This window comes from Chelonoidis abingdonii, chromosome 2 (genome assembly GCF_003597395.2).
Source record: "Chelonoidis abingdonii isolate Lonesome George chromosome 2, CheloAbing_2.0, whole genome shotgun sequence".
In the NCBI taxonomy this organism is placed as follows: Eukaryota; Metazoa; Chordata; order Testudines; family Testudinidae; genus Chelonoidis; species Chelonoidis abingdonii.
Window position 1 is genome coordinate 92,921,087 of NC_133770.1, and position 17,380 is coordinate 92,938,466.

At 42.8% G+C, this 17,380-nt stretch overlaps 1 long non-coding RNA gene across 1 annotated transcript in view; it reads right to left on the reverse strand.

The window, feature by feature from the left end:
- Positions 1-13,848, reverse strand: part of LOC116817269 (uncharacterized) — a 40,527-nt gene extending 26,679 nt beyond the window's left edge. The window contains exon 1 of the long non-coding RNA XR_012655244.1: positions 12,660-13,848. This is a non-coding gene — a long non-coding RNA (uncharacterized LOC116817269). The remainder of the gene's footprint in view (positions 1-12,659) is intronic.
- Positions 13,849-17,380: the final 3,532 nt, after the last annotated feature.

Sequence of the window (17,380 nt, forward strand, 5' to 3'; positions counted from 1 at the left end):
AGTCCGCCGCCCTAGATGGGGCAGATGGCGGGTGATATATAACCCCGGTCGCCGGCCGCCCGTCCTCAGTTCCTTCTTACCGCGTGTCGGCGTTCGTGGAACTGTGGACGCGGCATATGCTGACCTCCACGTCCTAGCTTTCTCTTGTTATCGGGTTAATAGTTCAGTATTTTCTGTTTATTTAGTATTAAATAGTTGAAGTTATCAGTTATAGTTTTGTATATATATATTTACGTTATGGTGGTCGGGCTCTAGCCCCTCTCGAGCCCGGCCGGGCGATGCTGGTTCACCGGGATTCAAGCGTGCTACGGCTTTGTAAAACGATGCCCAGTGATCCCCACCAACGCCTGCTTAAATAGTGTCTGGGGAAATCACACATGCATCGGAGAAGTGCCGCACTGCAAAGCTTCCGGCGGAACTAGAAGGAGCGTTAGACCAACTGCCTCTGGAACTCCCTTACTGCAAGCGCACTATTCACCGGGCCGTCGGACCGGGCGCTCCGGCACCGGATGTAGCACCGGATCCCCCCACGAAGAGGCGCAGACGGCGAACGGGCCCGTTTCTCCTGCACCGGCTCCTGGAAAGAGGTCCTCCTCGTCTCTAACTTACCGGCTAAGCAGCATCCCGGAAGGAGCAACAACCCCCAGACTCAGATCCAAGGCACCGCTTGGGGGCCAGGCGGGCTATTTCGATTGACCGTCCGGAGCCGGGCGGCTGTCCGTCGATCCCGATGGCCCCTCTTACTCCCCGCGCGCAGACAATCTGGGTTGAACTGTAGTCCGGCTACAGCCCGAGACCATTCCTCCGCGGCAAGGACCGCTACACTTTGACGGCCGGGTGCCCCAAAAAACTCCCACCGCCGGTGCGGGTTGTACCTTCTAAGGCGACCAAACCCGACTGCGAGAGACATCCGGATCTCCGGTTCGACACGATGCTCCGCTTGCCGCTTCTCACCGGCACCGATCTAACACGTCAAACGCACACTGATTCCCGTCCACAGGAGGGGGGTCTGCGATCGAGGCGCCGCTACGCGTCCCCGGCCGCTCTCTCCCGCGGCACCGGTCGTAACTTGCGGCCCGTCATTACTATCAACACGTCGTCCACGGCACCCCGGCACCCTGTTCCGGCTCCACCCATACGATAACCCGGCACGGACTCGAGGAGCCGTCTCGGCAACCGAGGTCCAGACCCGGTCGACCCCGCAGCACCGGCTTCGGTAGGACCATCGTCCCGGTCCAGAATCTCGCGGGCTCATGGCAACCTCGCTCCCGCGCACCGACGACGCCGCACCGTCGAGAGGCTGCTGGATTCGCCACTGCAAATTTTCCCCGCGTTCCCCCCCCCGTGGCCCTCTCGCAAGGGTTCAGTCCTTCGATGGACGAATAGCGTGCTACTGGATGTTGACGCGGCCAGGTTCCGCCTCTCTTCCCTGAGGGTCACCAAGTGAGACAATGGTTCCCAGCAGTGGGGCTTTCTTCGTGGACGCCCTGCGGGATACCAACAGAGCCCAGTCTCAGCAATTTCCGCCACGGTCCGGGTCCGTCAGAGCGCAGGGCCCAGAGGCTACGTTTCGCGCACACCGCCAATCTCCCTGAAAGAGAACTCGCGAGTCCACCTCACCCTACCCGCAGCTGGACCTGAACCCCCAGCAGCGTGCCAGAACACGAGTCCAATCTCTTGAGCCGCCACCTGACCCAACGCTTCTGCCAGGTGTTCCCTCGTCATCCTCGCCGGCAGTTGAAAGCAAAGTAGGCGGGGACGACGACCCACATGGAGGACCAAAATGTGGTGTGTTTGTTTACAGATAAAAATGGAATGGTTACCCTTTGGTTTTACTAGAAGTTTGAATGTCTTCAAGCAGAGCATGAAGAATGGCATGTAAAGCTCTTTCACAGTACATTTGTTGTTTTTTTAAATGGCTACTTTTGTTTAAATCTGAGCCTTTATATTCTAGCAAACTGGGTTTGTTGCAAGGAAAATGATAGGTTTGAATTCAGATTTGTACATTTTGGATGGTGAAGATATCTATGTAAATTAGCTGTATTTTACAATTCAAATAGTCGAACATTTGCTGTAATGTTTGTTAGGATGAAGCAGTATAATAATGCTGATTCACATTTTAGGTTGGATCTGAGGGCATACTTCTGAACTTAATGATGCAAGTCAGGTTGAAACCCCTTAGTTAAGCTTGCTTTCAGTTGCAAACTAAATTCAACAATCGTGTAGATTGAGACTGTTTTTGATTTGTGACTTTTTCTTTCCCCCCATCATATACATGTATTGTATTCATCTGTTTCTAACTTTCTTCTCTGTACTTGCAGACCTGAGAGAGTAGACAATTGTGCAATCAGTTGCTTTTTGATAGTGTCCTCACTCATTTCATAGGGCAGAATATAAACACTTTTTCCTAACACTGAATAGTGTTGTCACCATGCTTACCCTAGGACATACGAGAAATTCCAGCTGGAGAGGTTTCTTTACATCATTCTTTAGGGAAAAATGTCAACAAAATAATTGGTTTTCTGAGAGCAAAAATTAGAGCCAGAGGCAACTCTGTGCAGACTTGCTCTATTTATAAATGCACTGTGTGTGTGTGTGTGTGTACACATGCTGTATTAACATTGTCCCTAAAACTGACACAGTATTTAACAAACTCTTGAATTCTTTTTGTTGCAAGGCAGATTGTGAAGACCCTTCTGAGTAAAAATTGGCCAGGTGGATGACTTTCAATTAGTCAGGGAATATCCATTTCACAGAACTGTTTTTGCATTAGGAAAGAGAGACCTCTATTTTAAGAAAAAGTGAAGCAGCTCACTCACAACATTCAATAAGATAGCATAGCTGTTTGTACTACTTGGTGTGATAGTCCTGTATTTTGTATACACTGTGCATGTGTTTTAATCTGTATGGGTACATATCCTAAAACTGGAGCATTTCTTGTTCTTCAGACCTGAATTTTTGCTATTTCTTTCAATTATATATGCCTGCTAGAACCTTGAGATGATGCCTATTAACATACTTTCAGATTTGTATTTTCTAAATTATAGTAACAAAAATTCCCAAGTTAAATAATGAAGAGATTCTCATAGCAAGAAATCATGACACCACAAACATCAGTGGGAATTTTGCCATTCTCTTCCAAGGGGCCAGGATTTCCCCCCATAGTTATCTTGGACATCCCTACTCTTGTACTCCTGTAAGTAAGCCTGGACTGAGTTGGCTGGAGCTTCCACGAGCTTTTCACCTTTCATTTTTGGGGGTTAAATGAAGAGAGTATCTAATGCTCCTTATGCAACTCTTTACATAAGGAATTAAAATTTAAATATTTGTGTTTGAAAAGCTATCGAAAGCCATGCTTTCATCTACTAATTACTTTTACGCCAACTTTTTTGTTCCAGTATTATCATTATAATTCTATTTTAGCTTTGCTGCTTCCCTTTTAACAGTCTAAAATAACATAGCTTTTTTTAAAAAGACAATATCAATTTTTTAAGCTAAATTACAAGTGGAAAGAGCCATGGATTAAACGGAAAGCTTAAAGCTACATGAGTAGTTTAATTTGAAAAGCAAAGCAAATAACGTCTCTAGAAAGCTGTACAATTTGTTTTTACTGCTTGTCACACCAGCTGGCACGTACCAATATGTGTAGACTTTGTTGCTTTCTGACTGTATATATAAATTTTGTTCTGTAACTTCTGCTGCAGTATTCGGATATTGTTCAGCTCCCTGTGCTCTCTTGCTTCCTTTTGCATTATTCAGTCTTCCTTTATGAAGATGGAAGCATCTACTAGAGACTAGGGCATACCCTATGCCACATGCGTATCTCTGATAAAGTTAGTTTAGGTGTGTAATCAAAAAAGCTTTTCTTGGTTCCTAATTAGTGTCTACAGAGTTTTCCAGTTTAGCCTGGAGATTAGAAAATAGCAGTTTGCTATTGAGATACTTGTGAAGCAGTAAACAATATGTATAATGTTGACCCGTCTCTCTGGTAATTGAACTTCTTCTTGTAGTAAAAGCAGTCTGTGGCCTCTGCGACCTGAGCACCTGTGTTGACCACCTCTGGGACTTAAGTATTTTAGTGCAGTTTAGGCTAGGAGTTTGGCAAGTAGTTAGGATTTACAGGTGAAAAGCATAAAAGCAGGGGCCCTCTTCTCTGTATTTTTTTAAAACCCTTGTGTCTCTCTGCCACCCCTTCACTTTTCTTCCTTCTGACTTCATCCCAAGTCTCCCCTTCCTCAAGAACAAGGGCTCACAATGTCTGAGGACTGCTCAGAGCTCTTTATTCTGTGTTATTTCAGATCAGTATCCTCTGCAACAGCAGGCACCTGCTATGTGCTGCTGTATAGTGGGACTTCAAGTACTCCAGGGTCCTGCTGTCATTGGCAATCATAGTCTAGGATGGGTGCTCAAAAGAGTCCCCCTTCCCCACCAGCTTGCCAGAGTTATGGGAATAGGGGTACAGGCTTCATCAAGAGTATTTTCCTTTCTTCTATCCCTCAAAAGTTGATCCAAGGTATAATACTGACAGCCTTCATTTCTGCCCTAGGGTGAATGATGCTCAAGAAATAGGAGGAAGTTATTGTAGTATATTTTTTTTAATCTTCTTTCATATGAGCTTCTTGCTAGCAATTTGGACAGTATTTGTCAGACTTATTGCAGTGGATGTAGGTGAAGTGATTATTAGCATGTATTCTCATTTGAACAGCCACCTTAATTACTTCTGGGCAGTAGAGCATGCAGCCACCAGAATTAACAGACAGACTATACAAATGAATAAGTCTTTAAGCCTTCTTAAATTAACAGTTGTAGTAACCACTCTAATAAGTCTTAGACCAACTCCAAAACTGTATTTCCATCTTCTGTTCATTTACATCTTAAATCCCCAGTATGAACATAAAACCAGTCCAAAGAAACTAATGAAGTGACACCTCATCTTGAAGAGCTGGAGAGCCATTTCTTCATTGCCTGGTTTCTGGGCCACAATATAACTGTGAAGACACTGCCTGTAATGACTGAGCTGTGACATTGTCATTTAGCATATCCAGAGGCCACTCCACAGTTTGGTGGCTGTTTGTGATTCCTTGATTCCTCTTCAGCATTTTCTCTCTCCCCACTTCCTGACTACTTGAGTGCTCCTGTATGTGCCAAAAAGCATGGGGAGCTGTTCTGGTGATCAAACCTATAGGATCTATATGAATCACATACAAAGTCCTAAAGAGAGAGACTGAGTACCACTGACTTAATGAAATTCTGATTGGACTCAAATGTTCACCTTTTTTTCATCTGTCACTTGATGTCGTAACTTTAAAATTTTTGCATCTCTGACATTAGGTCATCTTAAATGTTACTACATTTTAATAACTATCATTTGAGAATCAATCTTCTAGTGTATTTCACTCATTTCACCTTCTACAGTGTTTTAAGCATTGTTGTAATTTAAACTTAGTATTTTACCTAAATAAAAACCGTCTGATTTCAGCCAAAAAAATATTATTAGCAGATAAACTGTTCTGTGGCAGTATTTAATTGTAAAAGTAGAAGTATAAATGCCATTTTTAAAACTGAAAACCTGGTATTTGATGACTCTACACTCATATATACTATATCTGGTTGCGATTTTGCGTGTATGGCTTGGAAATAAATATATCAAGCCTGTTTAAAAGCTTTTACTGTCTGTTCAGAAAGCTGTTTTATTGGAAGAACTTATAAATACCTAGAGATAAGTCATTTAATGAGATTAATACTTGGCAAACTGATAGTTGTCCATCATTCAGTGACTGATCTTAAGCCATTAACCTCTGAAACTGGTGAAATATGAAAGTCAACATTAGTTGTACTGATTATTCTTGTAGTATCATAATGAGGCCAACTTGTGAGAAACTGTAGTTTATATCCATTTAAATTAACTACTGAGTAAGAGATTGCTTTTGCAGATTTGGGGTAATAGGATAGTTCAGTGTGACTTTTTGAAATGTAAATACTTGTTTCATCTATTTGTGAGCTAGTATTTTTTCCCCCAAGTTTCCACAAGTCACTGAAACGGTTATGTCTCATCAAGAGCTTTCCACTGAAGAGATGTAAAATAATTTTAATCTAGATTCAGCCTCCTAAAAATTTAAACAGCCTCATAAAAATGCAGAGATCATTGAGCATTTTAGATATCTTGTCAAATGTAGGAGGCTCAAAGTGACTCTGCAATCAGTACAACTTGCACTGGGTTGGCAGCAATAATATTCTTCCCACTCATCTGCTTTATATAACATTAAGGGTATCTTTTTTTTTTTCCTTGTTTTTAATTTCTTTAAACACGCTAAAGACTCTGATCGAGGTATATCCTGAAGCCATTCTCAAATATATAGAGTTTTGATAAGTAATTTGTTTCCATTAGAAAGGGAAAGAAAATCACTCCCTTGAGTAACAACTTCCAAATCTGAAAGAGATGCTTGCATAAATAAGTCTAATATTTTGTAAAACTTTGTTGCCTTTGTATTTGTCTACCTTTCTACTGACTATCTGAAAGAAAATGTATATTTAAACTGTGTAAATGACAGGGTTATAGCTTGTTTTCCAGTATATTTATAACTGATCTCTTGCATGTATTATTTTTCAGTATTGCACATTTTAGAAATGTAGAGTGTGTGCACCTATCCATTTCAAGCCAGAAAAAAATTCTGTACTCCACTACAGTTCCTAGTATTTGAAGTTTTCAGAGAGAGTCACTTCATGGAGATATGATAAAGTGCTAAGGTTTTTCATGCTAATATGGAATGGAAATTAACAAAACGGCTTAAGTGACTCTCTAGTTTTTACTGTTTGAATTTCTTGTTTCATTTGTTACCAGATACAGGAAATAGTTTATTAAAGAAACATTCGGCAAATTGTTATAAGAATTCAGAGTCACTGAACAACTGTCAATTTAAATCTGATCACTTTATTGGGTATAAAGTAATGTGTGCTGCTGTATGAACCAGTTACCATGCATCACATCTGATCATAAAACAGTTTAGTATCTTTGCTGCTATTGTAGACTTTGTAATTTTAGCTAGACATTGTCAAATCCTTTACCTCTGTGACTATTTTAAAATCAAATCATTGCCTAATCATATACTGTGTTGAAATTATTCCATTGTATATTTTGTTCTAAAAGTGATAGAAAATAAAATTGCTCTGTTTATGCCCATCTTGAATACATTTTACTTCCATTTATGAAAGCACATGTTCTTATAGTTCAGATATAATTACTGTGCGTCTTTGGCAGTAGTAGAGATCTTCTATTCAATCTTCTTAACTTGTCTGAGTCTACAGCTTACCAAGGAAATAGTTTTCTTTCTGAAGCTAGTCCAGCGTGAAGAAAATTAATCAAGGACATATTTGGACTTCAGGTTATATTCAAATTATATTTTCACTTCCTATTTAATTTTTGTTTTTTGTTTGTTTGGAAAAAAGCATGGTGACCAGAAACTAGGTTGCTACAGAAAAATGACAGATGTTTTCATTCACGTTATATAGACCTTTTGTGAAACTAAATATTGCCCAGAAAAATCAGTCTTAAGTTACACTCTCCACTATATTGCAGCAGGCATTTCATTAACTTTGTTATAATCTATTTTTGTTAAGATGGGCACGGGCACACTGGAAAGTGGAAGAGACTAATATTAATGCAATTAACATGGTGCCTTCTGATCTTTTCTGACTACTAGGAACTGCCACCCAGCCTCCCTCACCATGACTAACACCCTGTTGTAAATGTTTAGATTTCTGATGTTGTGCCTAAAGTTGACTGGAGCAAAGGAGCTTCTAAACTTTAGTGTGCTGGTCTTTCCTCAGCTTTGCCAGTAATGGGGGGAAAAGTGGTTAAAGATGAGAGATAGGAGCCGGAAATAATGCCTGGCAATCTCCAAATGTAAAAACTTAATTGTGTTGCTGTTAGTGTCAAGCTTTAGCTTACTCCAGTCAAAGCTAACCTTAAACCCCAGAAGAGATCGCTTCTACCAACACCCAGCCCCACATCCATACTTGTACTTCACATTTATTTAAAAAACACAGTGCAAATGTTAAACTTCAGTACTCCTGTGGGATCATTGAGTAATATTGTCGTCGTGTATCTAAGGTAACTTGCCTGAGGGTGTGCAGAGCTGGGATTAAAACTCATCAATTCCTGGTTTGAAGACTTTGCTCAGTCAGCATATCAGTATGAACAGTTACTGGTAGAATAGCAACTTTCCTCTTTTACAGTTGAAGAATAATTTACTAGTTTGTATTTTGCAACTTCTGTGGTATTTAGATAATGGTATTTGGCTGCATCTGTTAAGTACATCTAGTGCTGTATAACATATGACTTACATTCTTCAGATGACTTGGGGAAAATGAACCATGCATGCAGTACTCATGCTAAGCAAATGCTATTTGACTGGATCTTTGACTGACTATGTACATATATAAAACCTTGTTATACTTTAAGATTTTTAGCAGAATGTTTCACCTTTCAAGGCACTAGCTCACTTGTCTTCAATTTAATAGTCATAGCTTTGTTCTACATTAAGAAGTGTGACTGACACTTAAGTACTCATTTGCTGAAACAAGGGCAAAAGTAAACAAATTTAGCATTACAAATAAGACAAAACCAGATAAACAAGGGGGAAACTGGCCATACACATGTACTGTTAAACTAGTAAAAGAAGGAAAAAATCTAGCCTCACTGTTAAAGTAATCTTTTTTTGTTAGTAACAATCACGGGCAAGTCTTTGAGATAGTTTTGGGTTTTATGTGCTGGGTATCACATGACAATATTACAATTAGTGCTGGTCTGACATTCACTTGAGGGGAGGAAGAATGACTGTAGAGTGCTATCTCATCTGTTGTCTTCCTGCCTAATAATTTTTCCTGTCTTAAATGCACTGCTCTGTGATAAGAACTTTGTGTCTAAGACATCTTATGTCTGACTTGGCTCCTCAGACTGTAAGCCCCTTTGAATTGAGACCACATCTTCCTCTTTTCTTTACAAGGCCAAGTAGATTTTACTGCCCTAATTCTACCATTCCCCTTTGAGTATAAATTCAACTTGCTTTAGGCTGTAAAGCCTGGTAATTATAAAAAATATATGCATCCGACGAAGTGGGAATTTACCCACGAAAACTCATGCTCCAATATGTCTGTTAGTCTATAAGGTGCCACAGGACTCTTCATTGTTTTTTACAGATCCAGACTAACATGGCTACCCCTCTGATAAAAAAAAATAGGTGATCTTTTGTGGCTTGGGACACATTAAAAGCCTTTCCTTTATTATACTTGGCCAGGAAACGTGATAAGATGAAGCTTAAACAGGAATTAAGAACTAGGAAGTGCTCCCTGTAGAAACAAATATAAATAGTTTTTTGTAGATATAATAAAGTTTCCGGGGGATACATGGCTGCTTTGGTGAAACTTATTTTCATCTATACACAACGTTAGGGGGAGAGATTACAGTATGATCAGTATTATGGTGTTAGACTGAATGCTAAGATACCTTTTTTAGAAAATGCAAGCAATCAGCTCTGAAATCCTTCCTGTCCTTCTGTAACTGTGCCTTAGTGGGTCGCAACTGAGGATGTCAAAGTCAGGACAAACTGCTGAGAAATAGGGCAAATACACCCCAATACTGGTGGCTAATTCCCCATAGGATATACCAAACCAGCACCAAAAGTAAACTTCTGTTTCACCACACTGGCTAACAAGTCGTCAGAAAAGCAGTTGCCTTAGGCATTCCTGTTCTTATATAACCACCAAAAACACTGGATGTAGAGATGAGTGGTTCTTTAAAACCAATCTCTTCAAATAAAAGGTTCTTTTGATCCCAAGGGACCAGCCACACACTTAGGTCAATATATAACTTAGATCTTACCCAAAAATCATGCTGATGCCAATCCTTTAGTATCTAAAATCTAAAAGTTTATTCATAAGAAAGGTGAGTTAAAATTGGTTAAAGGAATCAAACACATACAATAATTGCAAAGTTCTTGGTTCAGGCTTATAGCAATGGTGGAATAAACTGTGGGCCTAAGTCAAGTCTTTGCTGCTTCAAAATCACTGGAAGGTCCTCAATTCCTTGGTTAAAATGCTTCCATTAATATAAAAGTTCATAGTCCAGAGGCTGAAGCGGAGAAGAGGCTATAGCAGGATAGAGGCAAAATGGAGGGATTTCCAGGGCCTTTTATATCTTCTGCCATGTGGAGGAAAACCCATTATTTTTCGAGTGCTTGCTTATGTCCATTCCAGTTAGGTGTGTGCGTGTTGCCTGCACGATTGTTGAAAGGCTTTTTCCTCTAGTAGTACCCATCAAATTGGCTGTGGAGCCTGCTGGAGTGGCACCTTATGGCGGTGAATATAGGTCCTTGCCAACTCACTACCTGCTCAGTTCCTTCTTAGCGTCAGTGATGGTTGTTGGAGCAGCTTGGTCTTGTGTATTGCAAGTGCCTATGTAACAGTCTTTCTTTGACTAGTTGTTGTAAATAGTTAGTTACCTATTAGTGTTGAAGAGTTGAATAGTACCTAGCTGGGGGATCTTCCCTGATTCCCTTTTCCCCGGATCAGCGCATACTTCAGTCCCAGGGCTTTAAGCCCTGTGGGAAGTGCCTGAAGCCTATGTCACATGGCGATCTGCACGACTCCTGCCTCAAGTGCCTCAGGGATGGTTATCAGACAGACAGGTGCAAGATTTTCAGGGGCTTTAAGCCCAGAACAAAGAAGGAGAGAGACACTCACCTGAAGCTCCTCGTAATGGAATTTGCACTTCACCCACAGCCGGTGCCAGAGCCAGCACCAGCAGTCTCCCTGGCACTGAAGGAGGACTCTGGTAAGGAGCACTGGCACCGCTCCCCAGCCCCATGGCCTAGCTCCACCATGTGGCACCATTCACAATCGCCAGTGACACATAAGGTGGCGGCAGTGGATGGGCTGCTCGCTGGCACGGCACATCAGTGGGGTGCATCCTGTGTTGAGACACCCCAGTCCTAACCAGCAAGTCCCACAAGCATCAACTTCAGCCATGACGGGAGCCGTTGAGTCAGGTTCTGCTCTGCTTTGGTCCGCATCTGAGTACTCCTGTGAGTTGGAGGTCTAATCCTACACCTCAGGCAGAGCTGGTACCGCTCTAGATGCCAGCACCATTCCTGGCACTGCTCAAAAAGTGATGCATCCCAACCACTGCCAACAGTGTCGTGGCCTCCTCAGTGGCAGAGGCCAGTGCAGTGGCCCTTCTGGAGCCCATGGGCCTACCATCAGGCCCTGGGGCTGGGATCGAGGGCGAGTTTGGTGGCCTTGGGCCACCGCAGGACCCCGTTGGTCACATTGGTATCAAGGGGTCTAGGAGTGAGAGAGGAAGACCAATCCAACCCTCATACAGGAGCTGTTGTTATCCTACCCTCAGTGCAAGGAAGGATACCTATAACTGATGCACCTGAAATTGCCCTGGTGGCCATCAGGGAACTAGAAGCAAGAGGACCCAATCCCTCCTCAGACATCTTCCTCCTCCTTACCTGATGAAGTGGTGGCAGGGATGACTACCGCTGTGCCAGCAATGGACATCAGGGCCTTTCAGGACCTCCTTAGCTCTTCCCCTGTTCCCAGACCTTATCACACAAGACCATGGCAGGTTATGACATCCCAGCCTGACGACCCTTCACCTCACAGTGTGAAAGCTCCATGGTTAAACCAGTGTGAACTTCAATGCTTCAATTCAGTTCAGGCAATCCTGAAGGTAGTCTCTCAATTCCATATAAATCAGGACATTCTCCTACCTGTTGTCCCCCCCCCAGCCACATGCCAATAACAGAGATCACATGCTTCATTCCTTGGCTGTGAGATGCACCCTGGCTTTCTATATCGAGCACACAAAGCCATTTCAGAAGTCCCCACAGCTCTTCATCGCTGTCACAGAGAGAATGAAAGGGCTTCCCATCTCCTTCCAATGCATATCATTCTGGATCACGTTGTGCATCAGGACGTGTTATGACTTGGCCAAGATTCCAGCTCCGACATTGATGGCATGCTCTATAAGAGCTCAAGCATCATCTGCCACTTCTGTAGCTCAAGTGCCCATTCAGGATATATGCAGGGCAGCCACATGGTCCTCTATAACATCACCTCACATTATGCAATTTTGCAACAGTCCAGAGATGACGCAGCGTTGCAATCTGTGACCAGATGAACTCTGACCCCTCCTCCAAGAATACAGCTTGGAAGTCACTTAATTGGAATGGACATGAGCAAGCACTCAAAGAAAAACGGTTACCTACCTCTCGTAAATGTTGTTCTTTGAGATGTTGTTCATGTCCATTCCAAATCCCACCTGCCTTCCCTCTGTCGGAGTATTCCGGCAAGAAGGAACTGAGCAGGCGGCGGGTCAGCAAGGACCTATATACACCGCCATAAAGGCGCCACTCAGGGGGCTCCACAGCCGACTGACGGGTACCGCTAGGGGAAAACCTTCTGACAATCGTGCATGTGGCGTGCACACCCTTAATTGGAATGGACATGAAGAACACATCTCAAAACGCTTACAAGTAACTGTTTTTTTCAAAGCCCTCAGCACAGCTAGTGGAAAATTACAGGTGACAAGACAGTGTTTGAAGTCACGTGTCCATGCATGAAGGTTTGGATACAGTAGAAGCCATTACCATTACCTCAAACAGCATGTTTGCAAAAAGACAGTCCATTCAGTGTAGATGGGTGTCTCCCAGTGTCAGTTAAGTGTTTATTGATGAGCCACTCAATTTGAATAGTCCCTCCAAGATGTGCTGGCTAACTATCTTGTGGTTACCCTAGGAGCAAACATTTGAAATCCAGGTATAGAGCCAATATTCATAACTTCAAATACAAAAATAGTACATGCATACAAATAGCACAATTTTATATTCACAAATCATAACCTTTTCATAGACCTCTTACATGCCACATTTTGTTCAAGATTTGTCTCAAATATATAACAGTGGTTGCAACCATGATCTGAATGGTCATATTTTATCAAATACCATCACATCCTCGACCAAAGGAAGACAGATGGCAGAAGATTTTGGAAGTTAATTCCTGGCTGGGTAAGTGATCTAAAATGGAGGGTTTTGGTTTTGTCAAACGCTGGTCCACCTTCTAGGAGGAGAGAGGGCTGTGTAATTTGGATATCCACCTCAGTAGAAGGGGGACTAATCTCCTCATGGAGGCTAAAGTAGTCAGGAAGGGCTTAAACTGATAGCAAAATGGGAGGGTTAAAAAAAGGAAGTACAACCTCAAGATGTTGAGAACAAATGTAATCAAAGAACCCAATGACTAAGAAGAAATTACTGAATTATCTGTATGCTAATGCTAGGGGCCTAGGTAACAAACAAGAGGAAGTGGAATTGTTCATTTAAGCATAAATTTGAGCTGGGGGTATGAGTCACATGACTGGAATATTTAAAATCAATAGTTATGGCCTATTTAGGAAGAATCTCGTATGCAAAAGGGGAGGGGAAGTGAGACTGTCAAAAGGCATTACTTGTTTGAGTCTTGAAAACTCCAGGGGAAAAAAGTTACATTGAATGCTTATAGATCAATAACAGAAAAGGACAAGATGCAGTTGTCTGCAACAGCCTACCCAATCACGGGGCACTTCAAGGTGAGTGATATATGCTGGAGGTCTCATAGTACCACTGCTAGAACATCCTTGGAATTTCTAAATATTTTCCTAACTCAAAAATGTTGCAGCCCACCCAGGGGAGTTCTTTATTAGATCTTGTCCGAACCAATAAAGAGAACTGATCACAGAACTAAAACTTAATGGTAGCTTTTGTACAAGTCGTCATGAGTTTATCACATTTATAAGGCTCAAGCAGAATAAAGTCCGGACCAGTAATATACTTGGTGCTTCAATAGGCCCTGCACCACTCACAAAAGCAGCCAGCACCACATCCATGGAGCCATGAGGGTGGGCGGGTCCTGCCCACTGCCCTCGCCTGTGGGTACCTCTCCTGAAGTTCCCAGTGGCCGCAGTTCCCCATTCCTGGCCAATGGGAGCTGTTGGGGAGGTGCCTACAGGTGAGGGCAGCGCGTGGAGCCCTCTGTCCTCACCTCCCCCAGGGGCTGCAGTACCGGCCACTTCTGGGAGTGGCAATCTCACAGTCTGTAGTTTGCCCACCCCTGCCGTACTAAATGACCAGAAAGCCACAATCAAGGAAGAAGGCCAAATAGGTTTTAAGAAAAAGACGTTATTTAGAGAGGAAGTGAAGGAAGCTGTAAAAAATAAACAAATGGATGAAAAGGGAAGTTGACAGCAATGAATATAAATCAGAAGTTAGGAATTGTAGAAAATAGATAAGGGAAGGAAGAGATACAATGACAAATGCCAGCAGCATTAAGGACAAGGAGTTTTTTTTAATATTAGGAACAAAAATAATCCTGATAATGTTATTGGTTCATTATTGGATGGAAATGGTAGACTTAATAATGCAGATGTTTTCAATAAATATTTTTGTTCTGCATGGGGGGGGGGGGAACAGATTATATAGTCTCATCATACGACGATAACACATTTTCCATTCCACTATCATCTCTGGAGGATGTTGTTGGAATTTATGAATATTAATCATACAGGACAAACATTAACTTACTTAAAAAGGAATTAATGGTTAAGTCCAAATGTTATCTATACTATTACTCTAAACACACAAAGTTTAGCTAATAAATATTACTACATTCCTTACAATAACAAAATATAAACTATCTACAGTACGTACTTTCAAGAGGACCAGATGGGGTTTTCCATGGCATGATTGGACTGATGTAATAAGGAATCTTCAGCTTTTTGGCTCTCTTTATACCTGTCAGCCCCCTTGCTAGCTTTAGCAAAAACACAGTTTGAAGCAGTTTATTTTCTTTAAGGCTTTTTTTCTTTATCTCCTCCCCTCTCCTTACTTACCAGTAGTTTTTTGTTTTTTCTGTTGCCATTAGTTACACACAGGCCTCACTTTCAGATAGCATTGGTATGTGAGGAAAAAAATTGGGCTTGCTTTGTGAGAAGGCATTTTTTTTGTTTTTTTTTTTTTGGTCTTGGTTATTGCAGCTCCCTGTTTTATTAGTTTTTGAACCATACATTCTTCTCTCACTACTATTCTGGTCTTTTGACTTGTTATTCTCGTGGCCTGCCTTTATTGGATGATTAAGGCCTGATTCAGGTTACTAGCCACAAACTATAAAGAAAATATATTATTTCCTTAATCAAAGTTAAGCTAACTTTAATTCTTTATATTAAGAACTATCCCTACAGCTGTTAAACAGAAGCTACTAAAGTTAAAGTATTTGAAATCCACAGGTCTGTATAACTTTCATCCAAGAGTTTTAAAAGAGCTGGCTGAGGAGCTTGTTGGACTGTTACTGTTCATTTTCAGTAAGTCTTGGAGCACTCTGAAAGAAAGCTAATATTGTGTCAGTTTTTAAAAAAAGGTAAAAGGGATGACCTGGGTAATTATAGGTCTGTCAGCCTGACATTGATCCTGAGCCAGGTAATGGACTGGAGGGTACTGTAATTAATGCAAATCAACACGAGTTTGGGAAAATAGATCTTGTCAAACTAATTTTTTTTTAGATACATGTTTGGCTGATAAAGGTAATGATGGTGGCATAATAGACTCCTATAAGGTGTTTGACTTAGTACTGCAGGACATTTTGATTAAAAAACTAGACATATAAAATTAACATGGCTCACGTTAAATGGATTAAAAACTGGCTGATAGTTTTTAACATGTACTTGTAAGTAAGTGGAAAAGCGTCAGCAAGCAGCTGTGTTTCCAGGGGGGTCCTATGCTATTTAGCATTTTTATCAGTGAGCTGGAAGGAAACATAAAATCATCAGTGATAAGGTTTGCAGATGACACACAGGTTGGGGGAGTGGTAAATAATGGAGAACAGGTTACTGATTCAGAGCAATCTGAATCTCTTGGTAAATTCAGGTGCAAACAATGTTTTAATACAGCTAAATTAAATGTATATATCTAGGGGGGGGAAAATGTAGGCCAGACATAGAGGAAGGGAGACTATACTGGGAAGCAGTGACTCTGAAAAAGTTGTGGGGATTCATGGTGGATAATCAGCTGAACGTGAGCTCCCAGTGTGATGCTATGGCCAAAAGAGCTAATGCACTGCTGAGATGCATAAACAGGAATCCTGAGTAGGAAGTGACAGGTTCTTCTTCGAGTGCTTGCTCATATCCATTCCAGTTAGGTGTGCGTGCGCTGCGTGCACGTTCGTCGGAAGATTTTTACCCTAGCAATGCTCGGTGGGTCGGCTGGACACCCCCTGGAGTGGCGCCGCCATGGCGCCGGATATATACCCCTGCCGACCCAACTGCCCCCCAGTTCCTTCTTAGTGCCCGTGTCGGACGTTGGAACAGTGGAGTGCGGTTTTACTGACCTCCACCTCCCGAGCTACTCGTAGTTCTCTAGTTATTTTGTTGTGTATATAGTTCAAAGTTATATAGTTACAGTTAATTTTTATTGTTCATAGTTAATGTATAGTTAAGAGGGGTTCAGAGATTAGCCCCTTTCCCGGACCCGGGGCTGGGACTCATGGCCGGTTCACTGGGTTTCAAACCGTGCTCAGCCAGTCATAAGCCGATGCTGACAGGAGATCCACACGACTCCTGCCTTAAATGCCTCGGGGAATCTCACCTGACAGATAAGTGTAGCATTTGCAAGGCTTCTAAGCCGAGAACAAAAAAGGAGCGGGACTTTTGGCTAAAGCAGCTCCTCGTGGAGGCGGCTCTTACCCCTCCGCCTTTGGCACCGAGTGCTGGTCAATCGGCAGGCAGAAGCACCTCCTCGGCACCGGACCGCTCCGGTACTGCCAAGGCCTCTCGGCAGCGGCCGTCGGCAGTACTGAAGTCAACTCAGCACCGCTCCCTCTCCCCGAGGTTAATAAAGCCTAAGACTCCTGCTGCTTCTGTGCCATCTGCACCGCAGCCAGAGAGCTTGTCGAAGTCGGATCGCCCGGCACCGACACCTGCCGCGGCACTGACGTCAGCACCATCGATTTCAGTCCCACGAGGGCCATCGAATCCGGTGCCTGTCAGCTCCCTGGCGCAAGCCGTGGTTGAGCTTACTATTCCATCCACGCCGGAGACATTCTCAACAGCGAGGGATCTGATTGCCATGACACAGTCGACGCTGCCTCAACCCCTGGCACCGCGGTACGGGTAATACAGTCCATCAGCAAGCCTGCCTTGATAAGACCATCCTCTGTTGGCACAGCAGAGCGGCACCGTTCACGATCACGGTCCCGCAGATGTTCCAGGTCCCATCGGCGCTCGCAGCCCCGGTACTGTTCTCCTCCTCGGTACCGGTCGCACTTGCAGCACCAGTCAGTATCCCGTTCGCCG